General features: G+C 42.8%; 1 protein-coding gene across 1 annotated transcript in view; it reads right to left on the bottom strand.

Moving 5' to 3' along the window:
- Window positions 1-17,945, bottom strand: part of Pcsk6 (proprotein convertase subtilisin/kexin type 6) — a 144,021-nt gene that overhangs the window by 23,764 nt on the left and 102,312 nt on the right. The window lies entirely within an intron of this gene.

The following is a 17,945-nucleotide window of genomic DNA, read 5'->3' as shown; positions in this document are numbered from 1 at the left end:
ACACTCTACGTGTATGAAAGGGGATGCAGTGAAAATCTCTCTCCCCCAGCTCCTGGTCACGGTCTCTCTCCCCATAGGTGACGTCAGGCCTTTCTTTCTCCTCTATCCTTCCAGAAATGTTTTATCTTATTCAAGCAAAAATGAACATATATATTCTTCCCCCTTCCCTTTATGAACACATTTTGTAGCTCTTTCTACATTCTGTTTCTCCATTAACAAAGTATCTTGGTGGTTATTCGCTTGCTGGAAGGATGCTGGAGAAATGTAGTGTGACTTACCTAAACAATCTCCTACTGAGAGGCATTTAGATTATTTCCAAACATTTGCAATTACCAACAGTGCCGTAGTCCTGGGACATGTGGTGTAACCTTGGTTACGCATAGACTGAGCAAGGACTCTGGAGCAAAATGGCCTGAATCCTGGCTCTGCCCCCCTTTAGCTGGGTGACCTTTGGGCAAGTTCAAAATCTATGTTTTTCCATTTCCACACCTAGAGATTAGGGCTGATAATAATTCCACCTCAAAGAGTTGTGTGGGAGAGTAAACAAAGCACTTGGAACACTTAGCTACAGGAGCTGCCACCTAAGTGTTAAATAAAAGCTGATGAGCAGATCACCTGGTAGTTTGCAAGTCAATCTCCAGGCCAGTGAGACTGGCAGAAAAGGAAATGTGTCTGCTCCCTGCCTGGTGCTGTGGCTGGGCCACCAATGCAGTCACTGCAGATGGGTTAACTTGGCATTTCTCCTCTGGGAGAAGTTGAGCATTTTTTCATACGATGGAGAGCTAAACACCTTTGTGCTGCGATAACACTTGAAGCAAGTTATGAGCTCAGAAGTTTACCAAAAATACTTGCTGAGAACAAGTGTCAAGTCTTCAAAGATGCATAAAAGCACATCACAGCCACAGCTGAAACAAGCCCAGGTGAAAAGAGAAGGTGTTCTGCGCACACCTGCTTTGTAGTTTGGTTTCTTCTCTCTAGCTTCAAGCTATTTATGAGGGCCTCTGAGGGCCCAAGTGGCCTGCTAAGAAGCAGCACAGCCGACTGAAAAACTGCAGCCCAAACAAAAGACCTGGCGGGGAAGAGGGCACTGGGATCCGAGCAGCTGCTTTCTCACGGGCCCGGAAGGTGAGCTTTCCTTTCCCAGCAGGTGTGATGGGGAAAACTTGACCTGAGCTTATGGTTTAGACAAGGGCAAATTTGAACACATTTCTTTTCCTTTTTATCATATTTCAGTGCTCTTTTCACCTAAGAAAACCAAGGGAGTCACTTTAGTTTCCTGCCTTCATAAGACATAAAAATAACTCATGACATAAAATGTATGGTGTGAATTTAAAGTGTGACTTTTAAAAGAGTTATTTTTCCCTAGTTATAAAAGGAGACAAATTATTAAAGAGTGAAACATATAAAGAAGTAAATCCATCTATGACTCTTCTGGCATATTTTCTCCTGGTCTTTTATGTGTATTTTTCATAGTGTGTCATTCTCTCCTTTTCTCACTCCATGTGTCCTGTTGATCCCATTCAGAAGTTATGCATTTACTTGTTCCCTGCTTTTAGGGAACAGCATGTCTATATTTTATCTGCTGCATTAGTTTCAGTACGTGGCAAGTTTCTAGTAGGTGCTGAATAAATGTGGAATGAATGAATGAATGTTTTAAATATCAGGTTTTTTGACAGGAAAATATTTCACCATATCAATGTAACCATCTCTTTAACCGATTTCTCACCATGGATTATAATAAAACATTCGCTGCACTTGCCTTTATCTTTTAAAAAAATATATGTGGGTGTGTATGTGTGTGTATATGTATGTATGTAATTATATGTGTGTGTGTGTGTGTGTGTGTGTGTGTGTTTGCCAGAAACATTTTCGCTACTATCTCTATGATTATCTCTGGAGAGACCCTCAAGGGGAACCACAGGGTCAGACAACAAGAAACTCTTAAGGCTCTGGACCCAGGCTGCCACACAACCACACACAGTGCTCATCACCACACGAGGCTTGAGTCCAAAACGGCCCAGCGAATGAGCACAGGCCGCCCGGAGCGTCAGTCTCTTGTTAGAATCACCTCCTACACAACACACAGTTCCTTTCCCCAGTGCCCACCCCAGCTTTACTGAGTCATGAGGGTCAGACATGCACATCTTGGCACAACAGATCAAGGCAGGGACACGAGGAAGGAGCTGCTCTGAGCCCGTCTTCAGGATGCTCAGGCACACACATGCGTGCACACACACACACACACACACACACATGCACGCGCCAGATGAGGCTCACCCGGCAGCACCCCTTTGTGGGTGTGTATGTGTGTGTATATGTATGTATGTAATTATATGTGTGTGTGTGTGTGTGTGTGTGTGTGTGTTTGCCAGAAACATTTTCGCTACTATCTCTATGATTATCTCTGGAGAGACCCTCAAGGGGAACCACAGGGTCAGACAACAAGAAACTCTTAAGGCTCTGGACCCAGGCTGCCACACAACCACACACAGTGCTCATCACCACACGAGGCTTGAGTCCAAAACGGCCCAGCGAATGAGCACAGGCCGCCCGGAGCGTCAGTCTCTTGTTAGAATCACCTCCTACACAACACACAGTTCCTTTCCCCAGTGCCCACCCCAGCTTTACTGAGTCATGAGGGTCAGACATGCACATCTTGGCACAACAGATCAAGGCAGGGACACGAGGAAGGAGCTGCTCTGAGCCCGTCTTCAGGATGCTCAGGCACACACATGCGTGCACACACACACACACACACACACACATGCACGCGCCAGATGAGGCTCACCAGGGCCAGCTCCCTTTGCACTTGGTCTCCCCCAGGGATCTACTCTGGCTGGGGAATAAGACGCGTGAGTGCGGAAGAACCGAGTTAGAGAAGGCAGATCACATGCAGGGGCACCCAGGCCCTGCGAGTCACTCTCTACGGAACTGCCACGTAGAGGTGGCAGCATTGTACAACGTCGGCCCTGCTTTGGGCACAGCATGTCATACACTGTGTTAGTATGAATCCACAGTACGTGGCAGGCTGCTTCAGGGTTACTGTGACAAAAACCCAGTTAGCACCACGAATTCCTAGGTTTCCAGGAGCAGGTCTTAAAAGATTCCCAAATCCAAATTCTTTGGCCTTTTTGCCACCAGATTCCCGAGATGTAGAAGAAAGAACTGCAAATCCACCTGCTTAAACAATTGGACCACACTGCCAACCCCCAGATGTCAACAGCGGAGCCCGGGTGACTGTCCCGGCGAGCAGCAGAGGGGAATCCGAGGCCAATGCCTTCAGAGGCTGCCAGTGAACGGCTTTATGTCATTCACTGTCTCCACTGCCGCATTTCCCCTCGAAGCATTAAATTCCTAATGAGCAGACAGGATTATTCCAGGATTCAAAGAAAGAACCAGAATTAAGGGAGGACTACAGTTGAATTCGACAATAGGCAAATACCCTCAGTGATGAAGCTTTTCTCTGCCTGGCGTTTTGAACTCAACATTAAAGATTCTTGAGCGGAGAATTTACAACTGGAGACAACACAGTTAGGGATGGGTGAAAGGTTTTGTTGGATTAAGGACTACGAGCTAATCATACTTTGAATTCCTAGGCTTTCTTGGCCATACTCGAAGTTTTTAGCAATAAAGAATTTATGAATTTGCTCCCCATGCTCCCATATTTAAAACATGCAGGAAGAAATGTTTTAGCTGAAATACCCTAAATGCAGAAAGACCGGAAATCAAGCCAGCATGTTCCAGTCTAATGCTCCCATGGGAAGTTTCTCCCTCTGGAGGGCAGGGGACCAATCACCTGAGGGCGATAGTTAAGGCAGAAAGTTTAATGAAGAGGTCTGGCTGGAGAAACAAAGAAGGCTCCTGTCTATTTGCAGAAAACAAACAAACAAACAAACTATAAGGACACTTTAAAAGGGTGAATTTTATAGCATGAATTATACCTCAATACAGCTGTTGGTAAAAAATACTGCACGTATATTATACACATAATATCCAGTGATCCTAGGATTAACTCAATAAAATTAATACATAATTTGAAATTTTCACTTTAAGTCCATGTTATGGCAACTAAGAAAGAGGAACATAAAGGGATCTAGGAAATGGCTTGGAAGGGAGGATAAGGGGCACACAGGTGCACACATGTATAACCACGGTGCACACATGTGAGCACACACACATCCTCAGAGTGAGCAAGGTGACATGGAAGTGTCTTCCTTGTGCTCTTATAGCTGTAGCCCCTCTAAAAGATGGTATTTTAAGTGTCAGGGACAGGAGCCAGGAATCCCAAGGTCCGGTTTTTATTTGGGTGAAACACAGAAACAGATACAGGAGTGCCGCCTTGTCGGATTCTAGGAGACCCTGGGACAGCAGGCAGCAATGAACCCGTGCATGCTGCTCTTTCTGCACACGCACACATGCGCGCGCGCGCACATGTCTCTGCCTTCTTAACCAAGCTCTTCCCTTGCACTCTGATTGTAACTTCTGCAGTTTGGGGTGTGAATGCAAAGCTAATACGAACTCATTTTTCCTTTTCCACAGGTAGAAGTTTTTTTTTTTTACTGTAGATCTTAGTCACCTCAGCATATGAATTTTTCTTTCCTTACGAAGTCAAGAACTTTCACATTTACACTTAAAGGAAGTACTTTACAGCTCCTCTTTGGCACTTCTGGAGCTCCAGCATTATTACCCTTGTGCTCTGGGGCCATTATTTATAAAAGTCACTTGGACCCTAGTGCTGCAGAATCGATAGTGGATCTGACAACCTCAAGGGCTACTAAGAGACAGGTGGGTGAATGGGGGGGGGTGTGGATGTGGTGGGTAAAAGGAGGGGTCTTGTCCTGCGTTGGATGGAGCAGGACGACACAAGAGCTTAGAACCCTGCTCAGAACAGCACGAGATCGGAATGGAGTTGTTATTTCTGGGATTTTTCACTGATGTTTCCAGAACGTGATTGACCATGGGTAAGTGAAGCCACAGTTGTCCCTCACGTGGGTAAGGGGGATCACTGTATATATTCAGTACGGAACTGTCACTTCCCTGTACAACAGGCACAAGGTTAGGCAGGAAACCAGAGTATCATCTTTTAAGATTTTTCAGTTTTTTCCGAGGTAGTAAGTTAACAGAAAAGTCAGCACTCCATGGTAATAACACACTTGTTCACTCCTCTCTACTTCACAGCCCCCCCATCTCCGCCAGCCTCTTTTAACACTGACAGGATTTCCCTAGCATTTACCCCCGCCTCACTGTGTAAGAATGTTCATACACTGTGTTCCAACTTCCTGATTTTAAACAGCATCTGAAGATTTCTCAACTAGGACGCTGAGAACCCAGTTCGCACACAATCTTCACAGACTCACACCTCCCTCCCACTCTCCTCTCAATGTTCGTCTAACACACATTCTCACTGGGTGATGACTTAGCATCTCCCCTTAACGTTTTTTGGGGGGATACCAGGGATCGAACTCAGGACCTTGCACTTGCAAGGCAGGTGGTGGCACCATTGAGCTAAATACCTGGAGCTCCCCTCAACCCTTATTTCACATTCTGGGAGACTTCTTAAAGTCTGCCCTCTAACTTACCTACTGAATTTCTGGAGGATGAAGGTGGCCATCTCACAACGTTGTCCAGACTTGTCTTGAACCTATGCGTTTAAGTGATCCTCCTGCCTCAGCCTTCTGAGTAACTACAACTACAGTCATGTGCCACAGCATCCAGCTTGAATTTTTAATTTTGCCACATATTTAAACATTTAAGGCATTTATCCAGTTCATCTGAGTTCTTTATTAAAAACCTAATAGCCTGCTTCTATTTCACAGATAAAAATATTTTCTCTTCCCTGAGGACATCAATTGTAGTGTCCCGAAATATTCTTTTGCTGTCTCCATTGTTTCCTCTCCAAGTTTATTCTCTGTCAAGAGTTTGTTTCTGCTTTAATGTCAGGTAATATCCTCAAATGTCTGATGATTTACAGGTATCCTTTCATATTTAATAATGAGGCACTAAAAAGCTATTAGAAGTTCTGTTGTGTTTCTGGAATATGGAAATAATTCTTGTTTGCTTACTGGTTTTGTATATAGCGAACTTGCAAGCTTGTATAATATGGGGAAGGAAAAACTATGGTATACCAGTGGGCTCCGATGTAAAAAAACATTTATGCGGTAAATGTAAACATTTTCCATAAAAAACAATGCAGGTCAGATGAAACTGCTGAAAGAAAATACCGCTGAGCTGGAATTCTATAGCCAATGAAAATATCATTTAAAATGAGTTGAAATAGTGACATTTTCAAATAAATCAAAGCTGAGCAAATTCACTGCCAGAAAACCAGCTTGACAAGAAATGGTAAAGGAAATCCTTCAAGCTGGGGGAAAATTATACCAGATGAGAATTCAGATCTACAGGAAAGATGAAAGAACACGGGAAATGGTAAATATGTAGGTAAACCTCAAGAGTAGCCTTTTTCCCTCTCAACTTCTTTAAGAGAAAAAAGATGGTTTAAAGCAAAAAAAAAAAAAAAAAAATCACTGTAAGACAGTTTGTAACTTTCACAAAAGTAAAATATACAGCATTAGCACACACAAATAAAGTAGCAGGGAGAAAGATGTTATACTGTTTAAGGTTCTTACATTCTTGAAATATGAGGCCTTTCACTATTAATTTTGAATAAACTGTACTAGATTAAGGGTGCATACTGTAATGTCTAGAGCAAAAAATTTTAAAAAAATCAAAGAATGGCAAAAAGATTCCTCTATTGGCTAATAGAGGAAATAGTATGGAATACTGAATAAGGCAGGAAATGAACACCAGAGCATGTTATTTTTTAATATTACTGGATTTAGTTTGTTGATATCGGACTGCAAATTTTCATATTTCTTCAGTGAGTTGGCTGAAAATTCTGCATTCTTAAAATGTGCTGTTTGGCTTTGGGATCAAGGATATACTGGCTTTACCAAAATAACTGGGGGCTGTTTCCCTCTTCTTTTACTGTCTGGAAGAGATAGTGAAATTATTTCTTCCATTTATATGTTCCGTAGGACTTGCCTGTGACTCTGTCTGGCCTCGAGTTCTCTTTAAATTATAGGAAAATGCTAATTCTTACTTCAACTTGTTTCAATCTTGCCAAGTTACATTTTTTCTTGGAATTTGTTCCTTTCACTTAAGAGTTACTTTTTTTGGTCACAAAGTTGTTTATAGTAAATAACCTCACAATAATTTCAATAAACACAAGATCTATAATAATGTTCCTCGTTTCATTTTTGAAATTATATGGTATTTTCAGCTTTTTCTTTAACTGGCATTTCTAGAGGTTTATTAATTTTATTAATTTCTTCAAAGAACCAATTTGTGATCTCGTCTACATGTTTGTTTCCTCTTTCATTAATTTCTGCTATTTTAACAACGCTTCTTTTTTTAATTAGTGCGTGTTAGTAATACGGATAGTGAGGTCCATTTGAGGGGAACCTGGCACACACACATCCAAATAACATCTTTCTTGTTTTGATCCCCCTTTTCCCCCTTTCTCCTTCCCTGCACCAATCCCCTCCACCATCTCCAAAAGTCTACCTTCTAGCTTCTTTTCTCCTTCCCTCCCTTTCTTTGGTTTCCAATATAAGAAGACATGTGAGGTTTAACTTCTTGAGTCTGGCTTATTTCACTTCAACTGACTTCATTTCCTTTCATCTTAATTTACATGCTTAACATGACATCTAAACTGGAAATGCAAGTACAAAAGATAACTGTCTCACCGCGACTTTAGAAGACTTGAATACCAAAATGGATACTTCAGATATAATGGACATAATGGAAATTGTACCCAACAACCAAAGAATCCACTGGTTTTCCAGAACAAATGGAATATGACATTCAAATCTTCTGTTCTTTGGATTTTTTGCTGTTTTATCTATTCAGTATATTTGAAGTATGCTAAATCTGCTCCCAGTCTGTTGGTCTTTTCCTAGCTGCAAACAAGTAGTTTAAACAAGTCTTTGCTTTACATAGCTTAACCCTATGTCATGGATTACATAAAGTCATAAAAGTGGAACTTACGAAATTGAACGGAGGCCTTTGCAGTGTGTAGTAACAATCTATTGGTACACACAGGGTGCTGACTCAGAGCTCTAGAGATGCTTCTTACCATAACGTTTCAGTTTATCTGATGCTAATATAACGATGCCATCTGTCTTCTGGTTTTTATTTGTACGGTATACGTTTTCCCATACACTTTGTATTTCACTTTTCTGTTTTCTGATGTTTCAGACAACATTCTTGGGTATGGTTATAACAATTTTAGCAGGATGCACACAATACAATTACACTAAGTAATCCAAGGAAGCTTTAGGAAAGAGACTATTTACAAACGTGCAGAGGGAGCTACTGGGGAGGGAGGTGACACTGTTCTTGGGACTAATACTGTCCACAACAGAGACCAACAGGGAGGGATGCTAGGTGCCGAAGCCTCAAGGAGTGACTAAGTCATCAAAAGCACCTAGTCCTGCCCTCTGTTCTCCTCATGCGTGGCCCCTCACTGAGCTCAGCTGTACGCCATGGGCACAGCAGTTTGGACGGGGCAGCCTCCCGAGGCAGAGTGGAAAACTGCTGGGTAGTGCACTATGTTTGACACAATGCAACATATCTCAAAAAACAGTCTAATACGACAAGCTTGTATTTCAAGTGGAGCAGTTAGTCTGTTCAGTTTCGTTGAAACTACTGCTATTGCCAGACTCTTTTTTTTTTTTTGTCTTTCTTCAGATCCAGGGCCCCGGAGCATGCTAGGCAAGCACTCTGCCACTGAGCGACACCCCTTACGCCATACAGCCCCAATTCCCCTTCTGTTTTGGTGCTGGAGATTGAGCCCAGGGCCCCATGCATGCTAAACACGCTGTACCACTGAGCTACAATCATCCCCTACTGTTAGGGTTTTGACAATCTGGTCTGCCCTGCACCCCATACCAGGGATTGAATTTAGGACCTTGTGCTTGCCAGGCAGGTGTGGTGCTACTGAGTACATCCCCAGCTCCGACAATCTGTCATTTTTTTTTTTTTGTATTATAGTTCTGCCTTTTCTGTTCTTGTTTCCTTTGGCTCTCTGAGCTTCTAGTGCTGTAAGAGACTCTCTAGTCAAGGTGGGTTCCACCCATTTGGCAAATGCCCCAAAGTGAAAACTGGCCTCGCTATTCTATATACCTCTTTGGCTGTCAACATTTCGACCAATACTTCGAATTCACTTTTGTAGCAGGGAGGCATTAAGGCACTTGTTCTTCTGTGTTGTCGGAAATAGAAATCCACAACATGTTTTTTTTTTTGGACCGGGGTTCAAACTCTGGATCTTGCACTTGCAAGGCAGGCGGCGGCACCACTGGGCTAGATCCCCAGCCCCACAACATCTTTTTAAGGTTTTGATTCTGTCTTTGTTTCAGGGTAATTTGTTGGCAATTTAGAAAAAATATTTAGATTACCTTATACAAAGAAAAAAATCCAAACAACGAAGAAAATAAAATCACAAACAAATTAGAAGTTAAAAAAAAAGAAAAGAAAACTGCCAAAATTCTGGCAAGGAAATTTAGGACTATTTTTGAAATAGATTCTATAGTGACATTAAAACTGCTTGATAGGCAAGTAACAAAAATAAATACCAAGCTACATATGCAACCTGGCTAGAGCTCTGTGAAATGTTAGGGGAAAAGAGGCCGAATGGAAATACAGATCTATTTCTGAACATATGTTTCTCAAAATAACTTTTGTTATTTATGTTTGCAAATTAAATGCACCCATATATTGTGGAGAGGGATTCTGTTGCTGCAAAGCTGCTGAGGCAGTGAGAATACCAAGGTGCACTTTGTTCCCCACTGCTGACAGGGGTGACCCCAGGAAAGGGGGGAACATTTCTTCCTCCTTGTGTCTATTTGATCCCTAAAGAGTAGATGGGAAGCAAAGCGATCAACTGTGATATTAATGCAAATGGAGATAAAAATGGAACTTCTGACAACCACATATCTGGTGGCTGTTTGGAAACCATACCAACTTTTTCAGCTCTGTTTCCAAGGAAGTGGGAGCAACACTCTGTCACCGCACTTTCCTGAAATGAGAGTTCAGTGAAAAGTTTAAAGCCGACACAGAAGGCTTTAAATCTGTCTTCCCTTCTAGCATCAAGCACAAGATAGATGGAGCCATCCAACGCAGACTGCAAAGTTTCAACGCTTATCTTGGAAATGAAGATGAGCTCAAAACAGATGTCAATAAAACAGAAAGGTCAATAAAGCTAGCAACAAAGAGGGAACAGTTACGCTCTTAGGAAAACACATGTGAGAGACAGCCATGGAAAGAAATCAAGAAGCCACGGATCCCTTAATGAGGAAGAAGGGGAAAAGAAAAGTCATGCAGGAGAAACTAATTTCTTCCCCTTTAACCAATTATTGAACATTTTACTGAATATGCCCAGCCAAATGCAGTTGATGAAAATTAGATGAGCTCTCGGTTTCAACAAGGCTTACACATCCATACACTTTCATGTGTTCAATCACTCGACAACTGCTTATTGGCCAGATTTTCAGTGCTGAGCTGTGAGGGGAGAGGTGAGAGTCCTGGATTCCCGGAAGCCAAGAAGCAATCGCACTGACTAGCTCTATCCATGATGCCTTTGATATCTATTCCTGTGCAACATTTCATGGAGATCATCAAAGCCCTTTTCCAATCTGCCACCTGAGCACGTGTTTTAGCCGAGGTTCTTCTAGGTTGGCCCAGAAGACAAGGGTCTGAAGTGAAGCTGGTGGGCTGAGGAGGTACAATCCCGATTCAGGAAGAATCGGGAGAGGAGGGTGGTGAGACAAACGGAAGACAGCATCTTCTAAGCTGACCGAGAGCAAAGAAACACAACAAAACAGGGCAGGTGGCTTGGCCAGGGGAAGTCCTCTAAGGCGGGCTTGTGGGCCGAGCCTGTTACAGAGTGTGTGTCAGGGTGAGCGACAGCCTCCTTAGGGTCCTGCTGCGTTTGACCTGACCTCCGGGGGCCATGGCAGCTTCTCCCTGGGCAGTAGCAAAGGCGGCCATGCCAACACCCCGCCTTCAGCTCAGGGCGAGGTGAGGACGGGAACAAGGGCCAGATCTCGGCAGTGTGCAAGAGGCGAGGTGCAGCAGGGCTGGGCTGCTCTGGGAGGCACGTCGGAGTCTGGTGTGGCATTTACCGAGTGAAACGTCATCAGGACATGAGCGTGAAGGTCTAAGTCATTAACTATCATAATGTTTGAAAGGAACCTATTTTCCCTGTTTTCTTCAGCCTTTTATTCCAGTAAGCAGAGCACCTTAGTGAGACCTTGTAACAATGAAGCAGGACTGCAGGATTTGGGAGATCGCTGATATGTGTGACTGATTCTGAAGAAGTTGAACATCAAGAAATACTACCGGCGTTTGACATTGTATTCACTAATGGACAAAGACATATAATCCTGAAATCTTTCTGATCCATTTGATAAAGTTTGAACGGGAAAAAAAAAGCAATTTCTACCCACAAAAAAAAAAAAAAAATCCTGAAACCTTTCTAATTCCTCATTTTCACATGCTATCTGTCCTCATGAAACCTTTCTATTCTTGAATCTCATGCAGCCTCGAGGAAGCACACACATTATTCTCTCCATAGTACAGGTACAGAGTTGGGGCCTGAGAGGTTCTGTGACCAGGCCCGCAAGTGGCCAGGTGTGACTCCAGCCACACCTCCCAGACGCTCTGCTTGGGGCCCCAGGGCTTCAGTGGTGTGCAGAGGTTCCAGCATATGCATAGCTGGTCACTCACTGCCACTCGCGCCTCTCAGGCTGATGGACTACGCTTTAGGGTTAGTCCTCTTATCGGTGCCTCCACAGCTTACTTTGCAAGTTTGGACAAAAGCATTATAATTGTGAGTGGATCTTTTGGATCTTCTCCCCAGCTTCAACTCTCAGGTTTATGGGAAGGAGAGAACTAAAGATAGGATTCCACAGCAGCAGATGAGAGGAGTCAGGTGTACTGGGCTGAACTCCAAAGAAAGCCAAGATGTGTGGGAACGGCTTCAGTGGTTCTGACTCTGGGCAAATGCCCAAGTGCACACAAAAGCCACTGAAAAGCTAGGGCAATTCGGGGCTTATTATCTCTGCACAGCAGTTTGGAAACAAAGCTGTTGGTGAGCAAATTTTTGTTTGCTTTTCTTGGAGTACGTACTGCTTAAGGAGAAGAAAGGAAGAAGGGAAATGCACCTGTTGAGTTTTGAAAGCGTTTTCCTTCGGTCCAGTTGACTGGAGGGCAATGTGGTTTGCCTTTAACGCAGCACCCTGGATTCTGTTGTTGCCAAACCTCAGAGTTTTCCAGAAGTCACAGCCAGGTGAATCTTCCTAGTGGAGGTAGGTCCCTACCAGTCACCCCTGGGCTAGGATATCCTGGGGAGCAAACACACCAATTTCTAGTCCGTGGTAAAACTTACACTCAGAGAAGGTGGGTGGGGAGACCTGAGCCCATGATGAGCCAATTCAAGTTGCACTAGAAATGTTCACTCCTACCAGGTCTTACAGCATGCTTAGGAGAGGGTCACTAATGGCCACAAGGACTCTCAGCCAGTAATTGGGAGAGCTGGTGTCGGGATCCATGCTGTGCACCCAATACAGAATGCCACGAACATTCTGGTATTTGTTTCATGATCCTTGGGGCTTCTATTTTTTAGTTTAGATCATGATACCCCCTTCTTGTTGTTTTAATTTACATTTTCCTTGATTACTACAAAGGTTGAATATCTATCATTATTGATTATTGTTATTTTTTTCTTCATGAATTTCCTTTGCAGGGGCTAAGCCTATTCATCTAGTGAGATGCTTTGCATGCTTCTTAGTGGTTTGTAAATACTCTTTACATATTAAAGTCATAACAAAGAATAAAGGTCTATCTGAGATTATCTAATCTTGGGGGATGTTATGGCTTATATCTAGATGTCCCCTTAAAGTCTCACGTGTCCGTACACAGAGAGTTTCAAAGGTGGCTGGATTAGGATTACGAATATGGATTGAGTGTGATACTCAGATTAAGGTTGTAGATAATAGTAGCCCACTGTGGATTTGAGTGGCATCAATCAATAGACTTATAGCCTAAATGGAACATAAAGGGAGAGAGGGAAGGCAGGCCTGTTGCTGCTTGTTGCTACCTTCCGCCTACCCTGCCATGCCATGAGCTGTTTCTTCTCTATGATGTCCGTCTGCTATGCCACCCTGCTTTGTAGTCGGCCAACTATGGACTGAAACCTCTACAAACTGTGAGCTGATAAACCTTTCCTCCTCTAACTTTGGCTCTTAGGGATTTTGTCTCAGTAACAAGAAAAGTAACTAAAACAGATTTTGGTACTAAGAGTGGGGTTGCTGCTGTGATGTTACCTGGCCATGTCGTTCAGAAACCTTTGGAACTGGCTTGCAGGAAGAGTTTGGAAAAGGTTTGGATTTGGCAGCTGAAGAAGCAGCCCTGGAGTGCTGTAATCTGAACTTGATGGGAGATTCTGATCAGAGCTGAGAAAATCAGAATGCAGATAGCACTGCATCTAGTAAAAAACACGCTCAGGAGGTTTCAGTTAGGAACAAGGACTGCACTGGCTGTTGGACTGCAGATTATGTGTGTCATGCTTTGGCAGAAAGTTGTTTGCATTGTGCTCCTGTCCAGAGACTTTGCCTGAAACTGAAATTAAGTGCAGTGGACTAATTAATCTTCCAGGAGAAATTTCAAGGCAGTCTAATGTTGAGGTGGTAGCATGGCTACCTGCCAGGAGCTTTTAGCTTGCTGTATTTTTAAAATCAAGAGAAAAAGGCCCAAAAGAAAGATTTTAAAAATTTTGAGTTTGGCCTGAAAGAAAGCTCCAGTAAAGTTATGGCCTGCACAGATGGAGTAGAGGAGAATTTGGTTGCTGAAAAGGAACAGAGCAATAGAAAAGATTGCTGAAGTCATCACAAGGACCAGCAGGATTCCAGCCTTTGCAGCCTCAAAATTGCAAAGGTGAAAGAGTTTGTTTTGAGAAGAAAGCACCAGAGCACCATGTTCCAGAATGACAGCAACCTAAATAATCTGTTCCTTAGGACTGGGTTCACAGTGCTCAGCAATCCAGGTGCTCGACCATTACATCCAAGACAGGAAGAAGCCCTGGTACTGATTCAGCTGGTGGTGGACCATCCATATGGTGCTGCTTTTAGGCACATAGAGAATGCAAGAACTGTGGAGTCAGGAAGGCTTCCACTCAGATTTCAGAAGAAGGCCTGGGAGACCAGGCAGGGTGCCCCTGAGAGGGCAGTGTGTGAGGCTGTGAGAATCAAGCTAAAGGTTCAGTAGAGACCCCTGAAGACTGAAGAAGCCAGGAGTGTGGATCATCTGAGGAAAGCTGCAATGAGGGAGCAAAGTCAGCCCAAGAGAGAAGTCATGTAACCATCGGCAGTGGAGTTCACATCTTGTCACAGATTACCCAGCATGCTGGACATGGAGCTAAGGGACTTAAAGTTTGCTGTTCTAGATTTTAGACCTGCTTTGGCCCCATTTCTATCTATCCTGCTATTTGGAGTGGGAATGCTTTTCTTATGCCATTATATGTGGGAAGCGTTTAACTTTCTTTTCATTTGTAAGAGGGCTTGCAGAGGAGACTTTAGACTTGGACTTTTCAGAAATTCTGAAACTATTAGGACTTTGGCAATCTTTAGAGATGGGCTAAATGCCTTTTGCATAATAGGATGTGCACGAGCCTTTTGGGGGTCAGGGCCGGAATGTTATGGCATGTATCTAGATTGTCCCCCCAAACTCTCATGATGTCACAGGTGGGGAGTTCTGGAGGTGGCTGGATGAGAGTGTGTCAGTGTGGATTAAGAGTATGGTACTGGGATTAAGGGTGTGTAAAATAGTAACCCTAACGGGGTATGAGTGGCATGAATCAAGAGGCTTCCATCCTGGATGGAATATAAAGGGAGAAGAGGGAAGGCAGGCTTGCTGCTGCTTGTGGTTGCCTTCTGCTTGCTCAGCTACACCACACTGCTTTGGAACCAGCCGGCTACGGATTGATATCTCTACAAACTATGAACAGAAATAAGCCTTTCCTCTTTTAACTTTGGGTCTCTCTGTTAAATGATTAGCAAGATTTACTTTAATTTATTTAATTTACTTTGAATTATTAAATAAGCAGTTGAGTCGATGAGAACTAGACCTTTGTTCTTCTAAGAGGGTCTTGAAAAGAAAGAAGTCAATGAAATGAGAGCCCTAGATTGTGGTGGCGGAGACTCTATTTGGAAGGGGATTCCATTCAGGGAAAGAGGAATTGGGGTGGGGAGCAGAGCCCCATGTCTGGTCTGACTTCATTCACAGGCCAAATGCTTCCCCCACCTCCACTTTTTGGGGATGGTACTGGGGACTGAGCACAGGGCCTCGGGCACACACAGCAAATCCTCTACCACGAAGCTCCATCCCTAGCTGGCCCGTGCTTTCTCCTTACAATATATTTATATCAGAGAAAGACAGTCCCGTACCTCTATGATTCTCAATACACAGTAGAGAGCTTGGGCTCACATTTATTTAATTATTTAATTAATTTATCATTAACATTTTCAGGAACATTGTGAGCTGGTTGTCAAACACAGCCTTTGTTTGTTTGTTTGTTTGTTTATTGGTACTGGGGATTGAGCTTGGGCCCTTGCACTTGCGAGGTAGGCAGCAGAACCACTGAGCCAAATCCCTGGCACAAACACAGCCTTTATTTAAAATTAAGTGGTATAAGTTTACAATGTAATAAATTATGTCGTGAACAAAGAAGGCTGGTACAGTGCTTGCCTATGTGTGCAAGGCCTGGGTTCTACCCTCAGTACTATAAAAACAAACAAAACCCAAAGGTATTGAATACTCAAAAGTCATCACTTTCCAATGAGTTTTACTACATTTGGTCATTTTTCTAGGCTTTGGGGTTACTCAGATCTTTCCTGCATACAGGGGAGCACTGCCTAAAGGTGGCTACTGTTCTCTTCCCACGTCTGTTTGCCACTGTGTCACCTTCATAACTGATGGTTAAATGGGAAACCAAGAGACTGAGGGGGTCTAGTGCCCTGGGCTCCTACAAGAGCACATTCACACCCCATTCAGACCTGGTTCTGATATGTAGCTAATTTAAAAGAAAATAAAATTTAAGTTCAACCAATCATAGCCAACTAAGGGGGCATTAGTTTTATTGTCTTGAGCTTCCTACCAAGACAATCCAAGTAAGGCAACTGCTCAAACTTCAACTCATCAAATAATACCTTTGCTTTGACTATAAAAGCTTCCCTTCAACCAAAGAAATCAAATTGCTTGGGTCTGGTACTGGTCAGTTCATGAACTGCTGTTTGCTCAAATAAACTTTAAAAATTTAACATATCCCCATGTGTCTTTTTACACTTTGAACTAGACTTCATGGGAGTGTTTCCACACGGAAATAGATAACTGCTACAAGTAAAGGCTTAATTTGTTGTTGCTTTTCTAGGCTTAAGAAAATGATGGAGAAAATGCCAATCATGCAGATGAATTCAAAAGCACACTGTCTGCAGTCATTACTCTGTCAACAGGATAAAAAGCAGCAGAAATGTTCTTCCTGTCTCTGAAAGCTTTTACCCAATCAGCAAAACAAGTTATTCACATTATTGATGAATGCATAAAGTTCCTACATGTCTTTGCTGTTTCTGACAAAGATGTTATCCAATAGCTATGTTGGAAGGAGAATTGTTCGTGAGTTGCAATCACAGGCTGGCCATGGATTATAAGAATTTGGCAAAAATCAATGAAAGCTTTTTCTGAGAACCAAGTGCCTATATGGAATTTACAGTGAGTGGTGTACATTTGATTATTATTTGTAAAATATATGCTATACAAATGCACGTCTTTTATACCAGTGAGATTTATAATGAATGTATGTGCTATATATCCCTACCAACCTACACGTGATCACAGCCATGGATACTCAAAGCTCCCCCCAGGGTGTTGTTAAACAGCACACAGGACAGTTCAAATCTGGGGTGGGAAAACAGGGACATAGCCAGATGCCTCAAACAACACCCCCAAAAAAGGTCTCTTCTTTACCAAGAAACAGTACTAAATTCAACTCCAACTCGTAAACACGGTAAAGAGCAGCAAACTATGTCCCCAGACCCACCACAGTTTTTGGTGCAGTCAGTTTGGAACACAGGACACGCTGCAGCAACATAATTTCTTTTGTATTATTGTTGTGGTAGGAAATAGTTATCACAGAGACCAGAAAGCCTATCTGGCCCTTAAAACAAAAAAGTTTGCCAACTCCTGGGATACAGAAAAGTTAAAAAAAAAAAATCAGCCATCTGTGATTACTCAACTTTGTCCAAAGTATTTTATAAATATTCCCTAATTTTAATATAATTATGGTATTTTTTTAGCCAAACAGCAGTTTCTAATCTTACATATATTCATCAATCATGATAATCATGTCCTTTCTAACTACGAGTCAGCTGCCAATAGTTTTTACTTAGCACTTCTTTCCTTCCCCACTGATCTCAAGTGCTGTGTAGTTAGGTCTATATATCTGTGGTTCCTTATCCACAGATTCAACCATGTGCAGATCAAAAACGTTCAAAAATCGTGCATAGATTTTTATCTTGCCATTTTCCCCAAGACAACACAGTGTAACAAGCACACAGCTAACACTTATATTGTATTAGGTATTGTAAGTCATCTAAAGATGATTGAAAGCAGACAGGAGGATGTATGTAGATTATTAAGGAAATACTATGCCATTTTATATACTGGACTGGTGCACCCCAGGATTCTGGTATCCACAGGGTATACTGGAACTAGTCCTTCTCTTATGCTTTAGGATGCTGTAAGGAGTACCTTTCTGGCTTTATTTACGGATTATCTGGCTCTTCTCTTGATTTATGTGTCGATTCTAACACCAGTACCCCAGAATCTTCCCACCT

The sequence above is a fragment of the Fukomys damarensis genome, unplaced genomic scaffold, assembly GCF_012274545.1.
Source record: "Fukomys damarensis isolate Sample0158 unplaced genomic scaffold, DMR_v1.0_HiC HiC_scaffold_7, whole genome shotgun sequence".
In the NCBI taxonomy this organism is placed as follows: domain Eukaryota; kingdom Metazoa; phylum Chordata; class Mammalia; order Rodentia; family Bathyergidae; genus Fukomys; species Fukomys damarensis.
The sequence above is the reverse complement of the archived record's forward strand: the minus strand, read 5'-3'. Positions and strand labels throughout refer to the sequence as shown.